Source organism: Calidris pugnax, unplaced genomic scaffold (genome assembly GCF_001431845.1).
Source record: "Calidris pugnax isolate Ruff unplaced genomic scaffold, ASM143184v1 scaffold61, whole genome shotgun sequence".
Classification (NCBI taxonomy): Eukaryota; Metazoa; Chordata; class Aves; order Charadriiformes; family Scolopacidae; genus Calidris; species Calidris pugnax.
Window position 1 is genome coordinate 4,061,442 of NW_015090945.1, and position 16,410 is coordinate 4,077,851.

Here is a 16,410-nt window from a genome sequence, read left to right on the forward strand (position 1 = left end):
CTCCCCGCACCCGCCGCTGGGCCCGGGGGAGCGGGCGGGGCGCTCCCGCCGCATCCCGGCCCCGGGGAACCTGCGGGTCTCGGAGAGCCCTCTGCCCTCGGGGCGCTTCTGCCCAGAGACCCCCCCCAGAGTATCCCGGCGCCAGGGGCGGGGGCGCAGAGCAGCAGCCTTTGTTCGAGGGAGGCTGCTGGGGGGGGTGGGGGAGCGGAAAATCGCAGTGTGTGGGAGGGAGAGAAGGGGAACAACCGCTGCTGAGAGCATCCAGACCCTACTACTCCTTCATATAGATATAGATATGTGTATATGTGTATATATATATATATATATATTTTTTTTTTTTTTTGCGGGGGGAATGAGGCAGAACCTACGTTTGACGCATTCAGGTTTTTCACAATCTTTCACCGTTGAAGTCATGCAAACACAAATCACACAAAATAAGGATGGAGTGCTCCAACACAATTATTATCCTTCCCCACGAAGCAAATCCCATTCAAATTCCCGTTCTATACAGACTTTGTTATCACTCTGAATCATGTTGCACAAAGTTACATTGAATCCTCCTGGCACCGGCTGTAACCAATGCATTCTACATTCATTTATTTGAATGCTGATGGTCCGCAGCCGAGGAATAATCGGTGGGGATTGACAGCATTTTAACCTGGCTGTGGCACCCCTGGGAACAAGGCATGAAACAGCTGTAGATGCAAATAAAGGAGGGAGGGGAGGGCTGTGGAGTCTGGCCAGCCCTGCAGTGCCGAGCACGCCGTCCCCTCCCCACTGCAGCAATCTGGTAATCAGTATTGATAATTTGTAGTTGGTCGGAGACTTATCACTGCAGAAGGCCCTGTTAGGAATTCTGTCACTAGGGAAGAAAGGGCTCTTCAGCCTTTGATTAACGATCTCGCAGCACACAAACGTAAAGGTTTCTGCAGCAAGAGAGATGCCTGGAATCATTGGGTTTGCCCAGAGACGGCTTGACTATGCCATGCCAATTTGCCTATTAATACCCGATTAACAAGCTACATACACAAGCAATAAAAAGCGATGTAACTACCCAGGTTTCTAAAAATATTAATTACAACAGCCTTCAATTAAAAAATGAAAGAAATGTTATTAAAAGCACCCTCCCTTTTCAAACTCACAAAGGTTAAGGATTCTTCTTCACCATTTCTTTGAATCTTATTCTTCCTTGCTGTAGTTACTTGTAGAGAAAATATGGATCTAGACAGTCTATCAGTCATACATTCTCCGTCGTACACATTTCCAGCTACTGCTAAATAAGCCACATTTGTTTTGTTCTCTAGCTTTACCCAATAGACCACTGAGAGGACTACAGAGTTCCTGATTTTTTTTCCCCGGTTGAGCACCGTGTTTTGCAAAGTGGCAATAAAGGCTTGCTCCTGTTGCCGCTGGAGCCAGCAGAACATTTCTAATCAGCTTAAGCTGTCCCGCTATTATGTTTCTGGCCCTGGTCCAGCAACGCACTTAGGCAGGTGTCTGGGTCTGAGCATGTGAATAGTCCCGCTGGCTTTGGACAGAACTCCTCACGTAACTCAGGTTAGGCAGACGCTGAATACCTTGATAAGCCTGTGTTTATATTCTGCCACAGAAAGCAAAATTTAGCCTCATTTTTCTCTTAGGCTCTGTTGAACAAAAGGTTTTCAAGGAAAGCTCCTTTGGCTCACATAGGAATTTTAACAGCTGTAACAACTTCTGGAGCTCAGTACACCCTGAAGGCCTACGAAGTTCTTCTTTCTGTTTAATTTACATAGTGTATGAATGACATACACCAGGCACACACACATATTTATTTATTTATATTTAAGGTGTCTTATTTTAAAATTTCATATAACACAACTATACAGAAATTCTGGGGGCTTTTAAATTGCATCCTCCCCTTAACACCATCTTCCAGATGAAATCTGGATTGTATGGATGGACTAATCCATACCTTACGTTCCTTACCGTATGGGATGTGTGTTACATACATTGGCAGCTCTTGCAGGTGGGGTCTCTACAGACCTGGCAGGCCATGTCACCTGGCTGGATAAACTGTCTCAGGATATGTACATGGCAGTGTGAGGGTGAAGCAGTAGGTGATACCCCTGGAACTGAAAAAGGTGTCTGAAACCATTATTTCATTGTTTCCTTGCAGTGTTTAATTTAAAGAATATTTACCAGGAAAACGTCTTCAGACAATTACCACATGGAAACTCTCAGTCCTGATTATGTTTCTTGTTTATTTTATAGGAAGTTGTTTAGCAGAATTACATGGGGTATGCGTTAATAATGCATTAAGGAAGTGTTTTAATTCAGGCTCCTTTTGAGACATTCAGGAACTCTGTGAGGCAATAAATGGGTAGGATTATGAGGATACAGGAATTCAGGCAGCCCCACACTGCCTCCTTTGCATATCTCCGTAAGACTGATTAAACTGTTGTAAAAGTACTTCAGAGTTGTTCTTCTATTTTGTCATTTGCATTTTAGTTACGAGCTCAGACCCTGGTACTTAGCTTGATGGACACAGTGTCACTGCTAAATTTGTCTATTAACTGACTACTACATTATTGTTTAATCTGGTATGTAAACATACATATGAAACCATAAATAAGTGTATGGTTGTTGAATTTATCTGGTTCAATTATTTTAATAACTAGGATTTTTTTTTTTTACTACAAAGGGGTAAGCCTTTGGCAGATCTGTTTCTGATCTACCAGTACACTTAAACAATTGCTTGATCTTCAACAATTGGACGAGTGATCATCTGGACATCAAGGGCAGTGACAAGCTTCAAGTTAAACAACATATGGCTAAGCACCAGCCTGAATTTGGACTGAACACTCTCCTTTCCATATTATGCAGTTTTTAGCAGAAGGTTTTAACCTTCCCCTTCTATAAATAAATATGGTTCTTCCCCTTGTATAAATAAATGAACACAAGTCAGCACTGAAGTATTTTCAATAGTCAGAAAATTACTTATCTGAATAGTCAAATAGGAAATTACTTTAAGATGAGAATGTATGAAGACAAGATTCAGAAAAGAGTTCATTTCTTCATAATGTTAGCCGAAATGTGATTTGAGTGAGACACCATAATCCCAATTTTTGTGAAGATCTAGCAGAAGAAACATTTCAATTAGTTTATTTTTCTGAGTGTTTTGACTACTAAGCTTATATAAAGTTGCTGGCAAGTACAATTCACTAGAGAACAGAAGGTGAATACCTATTCACATTCTTTTCCTGTTTTTAAAGAATAGATTACTCTTCCTGCTATTGAGAATTGAGGCAGTAATGATTTAAACAACATATTGCCTCAAAGCGGTTCTTTACTTACCTTGGGAAGTGTACAAGCAGGAAGATGGAGCATCATCTATCCCATCATCTTACGATGGAAGAGATCCCATAACACGCTGAGGAAATGAAAATAAAATTCAGCAGCTTGAACACTTCCAAAATGTTCTCTCTCTTCCATCTCCATCACCTCTTTGTCCCAATATAAGCTCTGTTTAGACTAAAGGCTTCCCTGTTTAATAATGTATTCCTGTAATTCATTCACATTGATTTTGCCAATTTGAATTGCCTTTCATTAATTAATTAAGCCAGGAAAATTTCTTTCATTTCTTTGATATTTGTTCTACAATAGTAGATTTCTCTAGACCATATTTTGTAGAAGTATTTTTTACTATAAATATATATGCACTGTAATCTCATGGTTAGATTTTTCTTGGGCAACAAGAATTCTCCACTTTCAAATTAATAGCATTAATTAAAAACCCCCACTCATTACAGCAGAGAGATGGGACACTCGTATCCAGCAATATATTTAGATAGCATTTTAACCTTCAAAGACTGTAAAAAATTAACTAATTAGTTTTCCTACTGAGCCTTCTGTGAGAAGGAGTCATTATTATGTAGTCTGAAACACAGAGATCAGAGGGTTCCCATGACAGGTAGGTCTGGGCAACACTTGACCTGTGCAGCATTTTCATGTAGGTCTAATTTAACTGCCTTATTAGTCAATAGTCAAAAGGAACAAGAGCTGTTCAGCTCTTCTGAAAAAAACCAAGCTCTAGGTGTCTTAAAGTAGGCATCCTAAAATGGTGTTGCTCCAAATAATTGATATACTTTGCAAATTAACTCACTAAAAGCTTTGCTACAGATTATACAAGAAAGCCTCCATGTGAACGTAAAGGACTGAGGGTGGCTCCTAGCCCAATGACCGGTGGGCACCAACACAGCTAGAAGTGAAGTCCTCCAACAAGTCTCCTTGCAGCGTACTCCCCCGGGCTGTACATAGATTGAGGACATTTGCCTTTCAAATTACATTATCAGGCTTCAGAGCTCTTTATCCTGGCACTCTCAGTGCTTCTGCCCAATGCTTTAAGGAGGAGAAAATGTCACATCATGAACCAGTAGAGCTTACTTACCTCTGCAGTAACCACCTTCAAAAATCCAGTATTAGCTCTCCATTCAAGTCACCTTTATAAACTAAAACTGTTGCTCTTGTCATATGGCTTGTAGAGAACGTCTTCTCCAGTAGTATCCATAAAACAGATGATGGATGAACCAACTTTGCAAATGAGTATTACCTCACCCGAGCCAGCAGAGGCCTCAGCCTAATCAGCTGATCCTCAGCCCACGGGGACACAGAAATTGGCAGCTGATTTGGAGGAATGGCTACTATTCACAGTTCTTTCTAGGCTACACACAATCCTCACGCTGTGAATTCCATGGACAGAGTCTGAGGCACTGTTGATTTTCATTCGGTTTGAGAATCCCACTTGGAAGTGTGCGTTCCCCTGTGAACATCAGCCAGCAGTTCTACCTGGGACACATTACCTCCATCCTGAAAGGTGCTGGGCGCCCATGGCTGCAGTGCAGGCAGTGTCTATGGCTCCAATTGCTCAGCACTTTTCAAAACCAGAAAAAATTGCTTTGGAGACCTCAGTCTGCAGGGACCTGCGTTCTCAGTCAATACAAGGGACTAATGCAGAAATGCTGGCCCCTAGGAACAAAATATTCAGGATATCTTGTGTCTGAGCAATACCAGCATACAAAGCTGCTCTGTAATTATTTGATTTTCTCTTCCACTTACTATGTTTTTCTTTTTCCTGTCTGCTAATACATAATTTAACAAATGAAGCGAATTTAAGCTCTTTTCTGCCAGGATGTGCCATTAAACCGGTGCACAGCATCTACACGAAACATTAGGCTTTGCTGAATACATTTTGCAATGTTATTTTTTGTAGGTGTAGCTGTATAATCCAAGAAGTTAATAAATAAATTGTCATTTATTCTCATTCTCATTCTAATACACAGAACTCATGACTGTTGTAGCAGTTATTCTGTGGAGACATCGTGATCCTTCACACACACAGTCACAGAAGAGGACTGGTGGGGTTTTTTCGCCAGTTTTACCTCGGGGAGGTGGGTTAGTTTAGGGAGGTGCCTGAGGGTAGAGCCAGTAAAGCTCTAAGGCTCCTGTGGCAGGACTGTGCCTCCACAGCATGTGGCGAGAGGTCAGCACCTCTGGCCACAGCTGAAATCTTCCCAAGGTGGACGTACTTGTTATTCTGTGACCGGAGGGAAGTACAGGAGGGAATGGTAAAACTTCTACCATCCCTTAGGAGCTCTACCCACAGCCACAGGGAAGCCCTGGTTTGGTCTTTACCATCATGGTGAGAGGAAGAAGAGGTGGTGATGGCTGCAGTCCTCCCCCTCAGCCAAACAGCTGGTGTTTGGTCTCTGAGTGTGGCCCTGAGAGAGCCTTGTCCCTGTGTGTCCTCCCTTCCCAGACAACAACAGAGCCACCAAGCTGTGGTCCCTTCCCACCCTCCTGTGGGAATAGCATCATGCTGGAGAGAGGACAGGAGGGAGCGTGACCTCCACCTACTAACTGGGAAGCTCTGGTTTATAGGATCATCACATGATACAGTCACTGGACAAAAAGCAGAAACAGCTGTGGGAGCAGAAAATAAACCTCACATTTCTTTGAGGGACAATTAGGACCCTTCATCTTGAATCCCCTCATTTCTGAAAGAAGTTGAACACAGGTCTATTATTTTCCAGTCCCGGGTGCTCACAGTTGTACCAAAGGGCAGGAGCAACAGAGCCAGCAATGTTCCTCCTCAGCTGCATCTCAAAAGAAGGCAGTGGCTGCCCCTGCATTTAGGCTGGACCCTGTCCTGTCTGTGTGTGCAACATCCTCTCAGAAAATAGGATCTATTGGTTCCTTCAGAGGATGGGGACTGGTTTGGAAGAACACCCAGTTCCCAATATTAGAGGATTAAACATTTCAAGCTTGAGGCCCCCTTGCTTGTAGAAAAAACTAGCACTCTGCAATGCATCACTAATTTGAAGAGAAAATGGTGGTATTTATGATTTTCATGACCTCTCTGCAGCTGTACAGGAATTTGCAGAATCTGCATTTTGGGTTTAGAAGCCTGAATTTTTCTTAAATATCATTTTAGGCACCTAGCTCCTTTATTGGATTTGTCCATTAATCATTTTATGACCTGACTTTCTCTTCATTAATATGGGGATAATCTTATATACTTACCTCAGAGCTGTGATATGAGGTTATGTTCCATACTGCATGGAAACATGTAGCAATGCCCTAACGTTATAGAAGTTGGAAAAATCCATACTGATCAGATTAGGAAACAGAGCAATTTACTTTCTAAGGCTGTATTATCATTCTTTGCTATTCAGGTACTTGTTATAATCCTTAGGGAATTTCTTAGGTAAAGAAAAAGTAATGATGCATATATTTTATTCTACTTACTGTTGTAGAAGTCTACAAATTGAGAATTCAACTTGAGCTAAGACACGCTTTACCTGAAGCGAGCTCGGGTACCTTTTATTGCATTAAATTAAAATATTTTCACTAGTCATTAAGTGACTGAGTAGCTGTAACTTTTGATCTTGATACTATTTTTGATCTTTACTAAAGATGTTGAGAACACAAATCATCCTTTTGGCCTAGGATTTCTGATATATACATGTTGAAATTCATCCTCTGGTTTCCACTAGGATCGCTCCTGATGGCATTTCATTGGCAGGGCTCCCTGAAGTGCATAATATTATTATGGTTATTATTTTTTTCCATTTCAAAAGACTGTAGAGACCACAGCCAGGTCAAAGATGCACAATATTTTTTACCTACATTTATATATAAATGTGCAACAAAAATTATTTTTTTTGGTTTGCTAGTATTTTTGTGCTGCAAATGTTCCAGTTTCCTGAATGGAGCTGTAAGAAATGTTTGCACGCTCCTAGAAAATATTTTAAATTAAAATGAATCATCTCTATATATGCATCTATGATTTTTCAAACACATTTTTTGAAAGTGAAATTCCTTTCTGTGACCCTTTTATTAGCTTTTACTCAATATCACATTTAACTATTTTGATATATTAGTTTCTTACATCATTCATGCGAAAAGAAAGCAACTGATGTCACTCAGCAGTCATGTTTATAGTCACCTGAATATACAGTCCTTGTCTCCAGGTACTGGCATTTATTCAATTTATTATGTAGATGTGATACAAAAGACTATTTCTAAGCTAATATTTTTCTATGTGCTTAGATATTTTTTTACACTCTCAAGACTGCAGTCATGGAGCTTTCAAAATTATACGTTGTAGATAGGAAAGAAGCCCATAGTTATTGTTGTTTAAAATATGAAATGTTGAATATTTATCAACAAAATGCTTGTTCTCAAAACAAATAGCTTCTTGCTGAGGAAATGATGTTCTACCTCTAAACATCATAATTTTCTAAGTAGAATATCTATAAAAATTCTTAAGAAAAGAAATAGTAAGATTAATTTTAATCTGCATTGAGTATTCAAGTTATTCCCTTTTGAAGTGCATTCGCATTTTTTACAGTAAAAGATTAAGAAGAGAAATACCTTACTTAGAGAATCACACTGTGCTAGCTTAACAGTGTAAAGAATTTCACCTTCTAGTGGTGTGAGGCCTGAGAAACAGAATTAAATATGGCAGAGGTACTTTTAAGTTCTCTGCAAAGTTGTGATTATCAGTTCACTTAGCTTGCCACTGGTATTCTAGAGATCTCAGCTCTTCCAGCATCTGGATCTCTTCTGCATAGAAAATGTGAAGAGCACTGTAAAGTACACCACCTTCCAGTGTTCAAAGCATGGCTACAAAGAAGATGGAGACTCTCTTTTTACAAGGAGTAATGTATTAGGACAAGAGGAAATGGGCACAAACTTGAATATAAGAAGCTCCATCTAAACATGAGGAGAAACTTCTTTGCTGTGAGGGTGGCAGAGCCCTGGCAGAGGCTGCCCAGGGAGGTGGTGGAGTCCCCTTCTCTGGAGACATTCAACCCTGCCTGGTCATGTTTCTGTGCAACCTGCACTGCATCGACCTGCTTTGGCAGGGGGTCGGACTAGACGATCTCCAGAGCTTCCTTCCAACCCCATATCATTCTGTGATTCTGTGAAGGAGTCACATGGAAAAGACAAGGGGTAATGGTTAGCAGTTACTTCTGGGGAGATTCTGATTGGACAGTAGAGGAAAGTTTTTCCACAATGTGGAAATGGTGGATTCCCTATCACTGGCCACTCTTAGGATTCAGCTGGACAGAGTGCTGGGCTGTCTTGCCTTTGCCAAGAAAGCTTGGACCTAATGATCCTTGAGGTCCCTTCCAACCCGGTATTCTATGATTTTATGACTATTATTCCTATTTCAGACGACTCTGAAATTTCGTGTGAACAATCTGCCATCCTAATCAGAGTTTCCTCTTATTTTTCCAACTTCTAGTGCTCCTCTGGTCCACAGTGACTAGGAGGAGCAGTGCTTGAAGCATCACTCCCAGCCCATGTGGAATCAGTCATGTCTAACTTGTCTGTCCCAGGTTGAAGCCTGAAGTTGAAGCCTTAAGTCAGATGCTTCAATCACTTATTCTACAGCTGGGCCTGGGCAGATTTTTCAAATGAGGAATGATTTCTGGGCACAAAGTGCTGCAGCCTTTCAAATAACACAATAAGTGCTTGTTTAGTTTACCACGTGCGAACTGTGTATTTTTCCCTAGTCATCTTCCCAGAAATAGTGAAATGATTCTTGCTAAAAGCATCTCCAGAATTCAGCAAGAGGCAGCCATCCAGCCAAGAAAACTGTAGGCCCAATTGTTGTAATTTAATAAAGTGATACTCAGTGGAAGGAGGACTCCCATCTTTTCTAATGCAGTGGAAGTAAAAGAAGTGGCACTGGATGGGCAATAGCAATGTCTCAGTGTGGTGTACGGGTCATACCTTCTTCCACTGGCTGAGGTGTGCAAAGGCCAGCCTTGCTGAAATTAGATCCTTTAGCAGTGCAAAGTTGTGGTACTAGACCATGTTGATTTATGTCTAATGAACCATGTTGATTTATGTCTAATGAACCCATTTTTTCCCCTTTAAATCTCCTGAAGCAGCATCTTAGGAAGGAAACATCTCCTTTATTCTTTTGAAAAGTCATATGAAAGACAGCTACACAAATAAAGGAGAATTTGATTATACAGGAAAAGAGACTTTTTTATACGGGGAAAACAATTTGATTATACAACAGAAGAGAGAAAACAGGCTGTTGTAAGTTGACATTTGGATATCTCCAGCTCCCTTTACTTTTAGAGCATATTGAAAAATGCAATGGCCAAGCCAGTCCTGGAAGTTCAATACATCTGTTCGAAAGGACAGGCTGAACAACACAGAAGTAGTTCTGATTTGCCTTTAATGACAAATGGTTGATGCTGGGATATGCTGGCGCACAGTGCACTGGAAATCTGGCTATGGCAAGTGAAAATCCTTTTTTACATAAAATGAGCCAAGCACCCTCACGCCAGAGCCCCACAGAAATCAGTGGAGCATCTCTGCAGGGACTGACTCCCCGTGTGGTTAATTTAGTAGCAGAGCAGTGTCTCTGAATTCATCTAGATCCTCTTCTAAGTGGAGGCCAGTACTGCAGAAACATGGAGACAGAGAGACAGCATCAGAGAGATAAACGGACTGACAGAGCAAATGAATTCTAGAAATCTTCAGTAATATTTTAGAACAGGAAAAAAGTCACTAAATTCAAAAACAGTATAAAAGAGGTAAAGAGAACAGAAAGATGGAAAACAGAGGTGGATCATGAAAAAGTTAATTGGGAGCAGTCACATGAGTTAAAGTTCATATAAATTGTTATAGCATAGACATTTGTGCATTAATTTTACATCTTTGAAAATTAATGTATTTCTATTATGCAGATCTAAGTAAAGCTATTTAAAACGCAGGTGTCTCAGTGGTTCTCATTCAAGTTTTATTGTAGTGTCAATTGTAACATAAATATCCCACCAGCAATTGTTCTCTCTCAGGCAATTTAATAAATTCTGAATAATATACTAATTTCTTTAAACCATCAGCACTTTTTCAAAGAAGAGGCTGTCATTCTTTATTTTTCTTTTTTTTCTCATTCATTTTACATATCTTCTGATTAAAGTACTTAATAATATTTATAATCTATGCCTAACATAAATTTTAGCAATATGCTGTTGAGTGGTATCATTATTTTCTTAATGGAAGCAATCAAGTGTTTGAATATATGCATAAAGACATGGCAGGATACAATAGTAGAAGCATAAATAAGTTAATTAGTAATAGTAGCTGCACAGATAGTTTAGTTAAAGATCATACAGAAAAATCTGAAAGCCACAGAGTAACAGACATGTGACAAACAGCTCAGAAAATAGGAGTCTCCTTAGAAAGCATCTATTAGATAAAACTTAAATGCACCAAAGAGAACTTTTCAAATGACTTAAAGCAAGACTGGGTTTGCTAATAAAACAGTATTAATGAGCTCAAAATCAGGACTAACAAAAACTTCACACTATTGCAATTAATTTTACTGGCAGTTAGGATGAGTTCATGGCAGTAGAATGATGCAGGACATGGGCCATATCTTCAGGTGGGCTTCTAGAGGACCACTGATAAATAGCCATGGCTCAGTGGGTGCTCAAGCTGAAGCTTTATTTTAGCATATGTGCTTGGCATGTGTTTTTTCTCAGGCTAAAAAAGGATGTGACAAATTGGAAAATGCTTGTGACCTACCAGGAGTCAAGATTATGAAAGATTTCGTCCATCACTTCACACAACTCACTCTATTGATTGTTGTCACTGCCCAAATCAGTTTTACTAAAAAAAAAAAAAAAGGCAAAGAATGTCCAATTTATGGTCTGGATTAGGTCTTATGTTTGACCTATATAAGTGTTTTCAATTGTTCCAATTTCTGATCAAAGTAGTCACATTTATATCCATGTGCCTGATTTCTAATACAATTTTATGGGTTTGCTCAATACCAAAACTTGCAGAGCCCCCAGATTTGTTGTGCTGTTGTAGTTAAATGCTCACTGATCACCAGACTGATATTTTATTTGCAACAGTTCCAAGAATGACATGATCATTTAGACTTTGCAAACTATACCAAATCTTCCCCATGAGGCAAAGCCAACATTTAAAAGGATAGTGACAATAATTCTATTTATGTGCTTTTATGTATCTTTTTGGTTGCCTATGTCTATTCCGTATGGCGCATTGCTGGCTTTGCAAGCAAGTTTAAATGCTGAGAGAGTTTCTACCAAATCTGAAAGGGTGCTTGGAGGACTGCCTTTCAAAAGCTGTAAAGGTGGCTGGTAAAGTGGTCTGTGGTGGTGGCCACATCTGAAGTCCAGCAACTGAACAGCTGGGTTCTCTCCCTGGTGCTTCCCAACCAGGTGCTCTTGGAAAGTGGCAAAAGGAAAGATTGAGGTTCTTGGGCAAGCAAGGAGGTAGGATGGAGGGCAGCGAGTGAGTGAGAGGCTGGGGGAAGAGCCAGGAAAGGAGCATGAGGGATTTGGTTCTGTGATGTGCTAGGGATGAGCTCACAAAGTCTGCAGTTAATGCTCAAATCCTGAATGACAGCAATAGTGCAGAGGGCCAGTAAGGTGAGATGCACTTTTGTTGGGATATCAAGGACTAAAAGATGGTAATAACAAAGAGGAGTGGAGCTGGGGCTGCGAGCAAGCCCTCTCTTCCACAACAGCACACGTAAAATTGAGCTCACTCTGGAAACCGAACTATGAAGAGGCTGGTTGGAGGAACATCTACAGGTTGTCTAGCCTGTCCTCCTGCTTGAAGGACAATCACCGCTTTGTCTAGCCAACCCCTTCATGGATGATCTCACAAATTCCCAAGCCACGATTTGTGGCTGTTGTTCCTTCTCCTGTTATCTGGAAGAGTTTGGGTCTGTGATTTCATTGATCTTTCCTTCAGATAGTTGTAAGCAGTTCGTACATAGTGCCTTTGCCACCTCTTTGCCCAAATAAACAAGCCTGTCCCCCTCCACCGCCCTTCACAGGCCACATGCTTCAGGTCCCTCAACTTCCTGTTAGCCCTTCGCTGGACCTTCACGTGTTCCTCCATGTCGCTCTTAAGTTGGGGGGCCCAAAAACTGGATGCAGTACCTCAGGTGCAGCCCCAGAACACCAAATACCTTCACACCAATGAACCCAGCCCCCTCTCCTGTTGATTCACAGGCACCTCTGCTTCTGGCCTGCTTCCTCCCTCCATTTCCTAATCTCACCCCTTTTAAAGAAAGGTGAAAGAAATAGCAAAAAACTCTTCCTGTGAGACATTCAGAGCCAACCTACATATGCTCAATTTATTTCTGTAAATTTATTTAAAAAAAAAAAAAAGTCACTGCCCCAGTATCTGTTCCTATTTTGTGGCTTGGACTTCATCTTTCAGCATTGACATTTATGGGTTTACGTAGCCACACACTGAAACATCATATGAAATCTTGCTTGGGCATTTGTACTCTCTTTAGGACTGTGTAGAAAACTAACAAAAAAATTTCTTACATCTTTAAATGCTGTGAAAATAGATTTTCATGGTGAACATGTTGAACACTGAAATAAGTGTCTAGAAGTAGCCCAAGTTTCTAGATTTGGGGACCTGCCAAAAGATACTTTTCTTAGTCGTCCTGCTGCCTGCTTGTTAGGAGATGATGCCAAAGGAAAAGATGAGTTTTACAGAATCTGCTTTTATAAACCTGGTTTATCAGGGAGTTGCTTTCATTTTTGCTTACTTCATGCAATGCTTTCAAAGTCCTTCAAAAACCTGAAGGCTTTATTTTTGAACCAAGGGATTTCTCCAAGGATAAACACACCCTTGACAGGCTTTCTACACAGGCAGACTTTCTTAAGTTAGGGACTAAATTTCTCTAAACCCAGAAATGCAGTCCTATGGAATATCTTGTAATCAAATAAATACAGCCCCTCGTTCCCACATACCGCAGAATCATAGAACTGTCTGGCTTGGAAGGGTCCTTTGAGATCATCTAGTCTAAACATTAACCTAACTCTGATAAAAAACCATCACTAAACCATGTCTCTAAGCGCCATGTCAACCCACCTTTTAAGTGCCTCCAGGGATGGGGACTCCCCCACTGCCCTGGGCAGCCCATTCCAATGTGCAATAACCCTCTATGTGTAAAAATTGTTCCTAATCTCCAACCTGAACCTCCCCTGGCACAACTTGAGGCCATTTCCTCTTGTCCCATGGCCTGTTCCTTGGGAGAAGAGACCGAACCCCCCTGGCTACACCCTCCTTTCAGGGAGTTGGAGAGAGCAAGAAGGTCTCCCCTCAGCCTCCAGTTGAGTAGGCTTTTAAATTTGTATAAAAGCATTTAAATTTCTACAGTCTATGTTATGAAAAAGGGGAATCAAGCTGTACAATATAAAGCACCAGAGGATGAACCAGAGTATTGGGGCATCTGCAATGCAGTTTCCATTGTCACACCTCCTTGGATTTAAAGCAAAATCTGCCACAAATATGGGTTACATCAATAGGCATACTCTATAAACAGTTTTATACAGAAATGTAAAAGTCATTTACTAAGAGCTTATTTTTTTATGGCATTCAAATTTAAAGTGCTATTGTTAATTAACACAATTATAATGTGTGTGCCATTGTTTGTATTATTGCAGGACAGGAACCCTTCATTTTTAAGTAATCTACTTACACACATCATTTGCCATTGTGTACAGAAGGCAAACTAATGTCTTTATTCAAACTGATGAGACATCCTTATTTTAAAATATCCCACAAAATTAAAATTCCATTCAAAACCCAGAAGAAAATTGGATTTTTCAAACTGTCTCCTTTCATTGTCTTTTGCATTTTGACGTTTAGTCGGTAGCCATGGCAGCCAGCAGGAGTGATTGTGCAGCATAAAGATGAAGTTACACATTTGGCTTTGGGTTAAGTACATTAAATACACATGGATTGCTCAAAATCACTCAGTAAACTTAAATGAAAAAGCTATATATATGCACATTTTCATATATACACAAATATATAAACTAAATAATGAGTGCTTTTATGTGTTTCCTATTCAGACACTATAAAATGGCTTTTCTAGACTATATGAAATGATTACTTTGAGGGGTACCTTCCACAGCCCTCACAGAAGCATATTGTCTCTAAAATGAATTCTCCTGATAATTATGGTGTGAAAATAATTACAATAGGTTCTGCACGCAGCAGTATGACTCAGCAAGCAGGGAATACTTCAATTACTGGAAGATAAAGATCAAGAGTCCAACCCTACTGCAAATTATAATTGCATTTATCCCATAAAATATAAACATAAATTTCAACTTTGTTGATTGCCCTCGGTATTTTCTTTGCCTAAAGCAAAAAAAAAACACCTTGCAATTAAATTTAATTGTTTTCTGAGTCTTAAATTATGGCTAACTAATATTTTTTAGCTTTCATCGGTTCAAAGCACAATTTTTAAAATCTGGGAAGGCATCGAAGAGCTCTGCAATTTGGAATGTAACAGGACGTCTATTGATGAGGGCAGTGATTACAACTTCTATATGAGTTATAAAACACCCTCACATTTTATACCTGAATTACAGTTCAATTAAAACCACTTCCCAGAAAAATGCCAGGACCAGGCTCTGTTGATGGACCCTGTGCCCAGATTGAGGTGCTCCACAGCAGCGGACACTCCTGGAACGATGAAAGCAAAGAAAGTTGGATTCTTTACCCGTGCTTTCTTACTTGCCGCTGTTGCTGAATCATTTGGGGCCATTCCTTTCCTTGGTGCTGTATCAATGGCTTGCTTTCAGAACATGTGGGAAACTCCTAAAACTTGCTCTGTTGAGAAGTCAATATGGTTCTTAAAACAATTTGACTGCAATCTCAGTCCAAAAAAGATGGGGAAGGGTTTACTAAACATAATTTAGTAACATCAGTACAATTTCAGAAAGGATCTGCCATGTCCAGATGAAAAGAAACAGTAGCAGAACTCATATTTCGATAGGGAAGGCTGACAATGTGCCAGGATTGTGACATGACTCTCTAAGCATGACAATACACAGCTGCCATGGAATAAAATGACATCCATTGTCTGTGGGTGATGCAAGACCAGGAAGAGCTTGTTGAGCCTGTATAAAGGGACCAGGCTGATGAAAAATTAAGTGAGTGGAAGCCTCTGAAAAGATCATTAGGAAAAACTGAATAAACGCCACCGTTCTAAACACCTGGGCGAGACTCAGGAGAACAAAAGCCGTGCTGGCCACCAGTCTGTCACACCCCGCGCAGGTAACCCAGTCTCACGCTGGGAACAGCACCAGCAGCAGCTCCTGCCTCGGGAAGGTACTGTTTGATCACAGTAAGCTGCGTAACTAAACCCTTGCTGTTCTGTTTCATCACACTCGATTTTCATCCTCACTCCAGGGGCTTTTTCACCAGCCAGCACCCGTACTGTCTGCAGCACTCCCAAAGAGACAGCCTGTGCCAAGGGAGGTATCACTCATCCAGAAATCCGGAGACCTGTGTTTTCCACGAAGCTTTCCTACAGAGCGGGTCTGTGACACCAGGCAGTTTTTTTCCACCTCTGGGTCGTTTTTCTCCCGGCATCCCCCACCTGTTTTCTCACACCATAAGCTCCTTGGCACAGGGTGTTCACATCCAAAGTGTTTGTACAGAAAGTAGTGCAGATCTCAGCTGGGCCTCCACATGGTCCCGCCGTACAATAACGAGGTGACCTTAACAGCATGCTGGGACACAGCAGCCACCTCCAATAGCCTCATCCCTGGCTGCTGGGTGCTCCAGGGGAAACTAGTGCGCTCAGCATAAGGACTGGAAATTGCACTTCCCACCCAGTGCCTGGATCACCAGCCAGAAGTGTGGCCAGCTGGCAGTGGTTCAGGAGGTGATTCTGCCTCTCTACCCTGTCCTCGTGAGACCCCATCTGGGGCACTGTGTCTAGCCCTGGGGCCCCCAACATAAGGACATGGACCTAACGGATTGAGTCCAGAGGAGGCCATCGAGATGCTGGGAGGGCTGGAGCCCCTCTGCTGTGAGGACAGGCTGAAAGAG

General features: G+C 41.1%; 1 protein-coding gene across 1 annotated transcript in view; it reads left to right on the plus strand.

Moving 5' to 3' along the window:
• Positions 1 to 16,410, plus strand: part of STMN2 (stathmin 2) — a 43,327-nt gene that overhangs the window by 772 nt on the left and 26,145 nt on the right. The window lies entirely within an intron of this gene.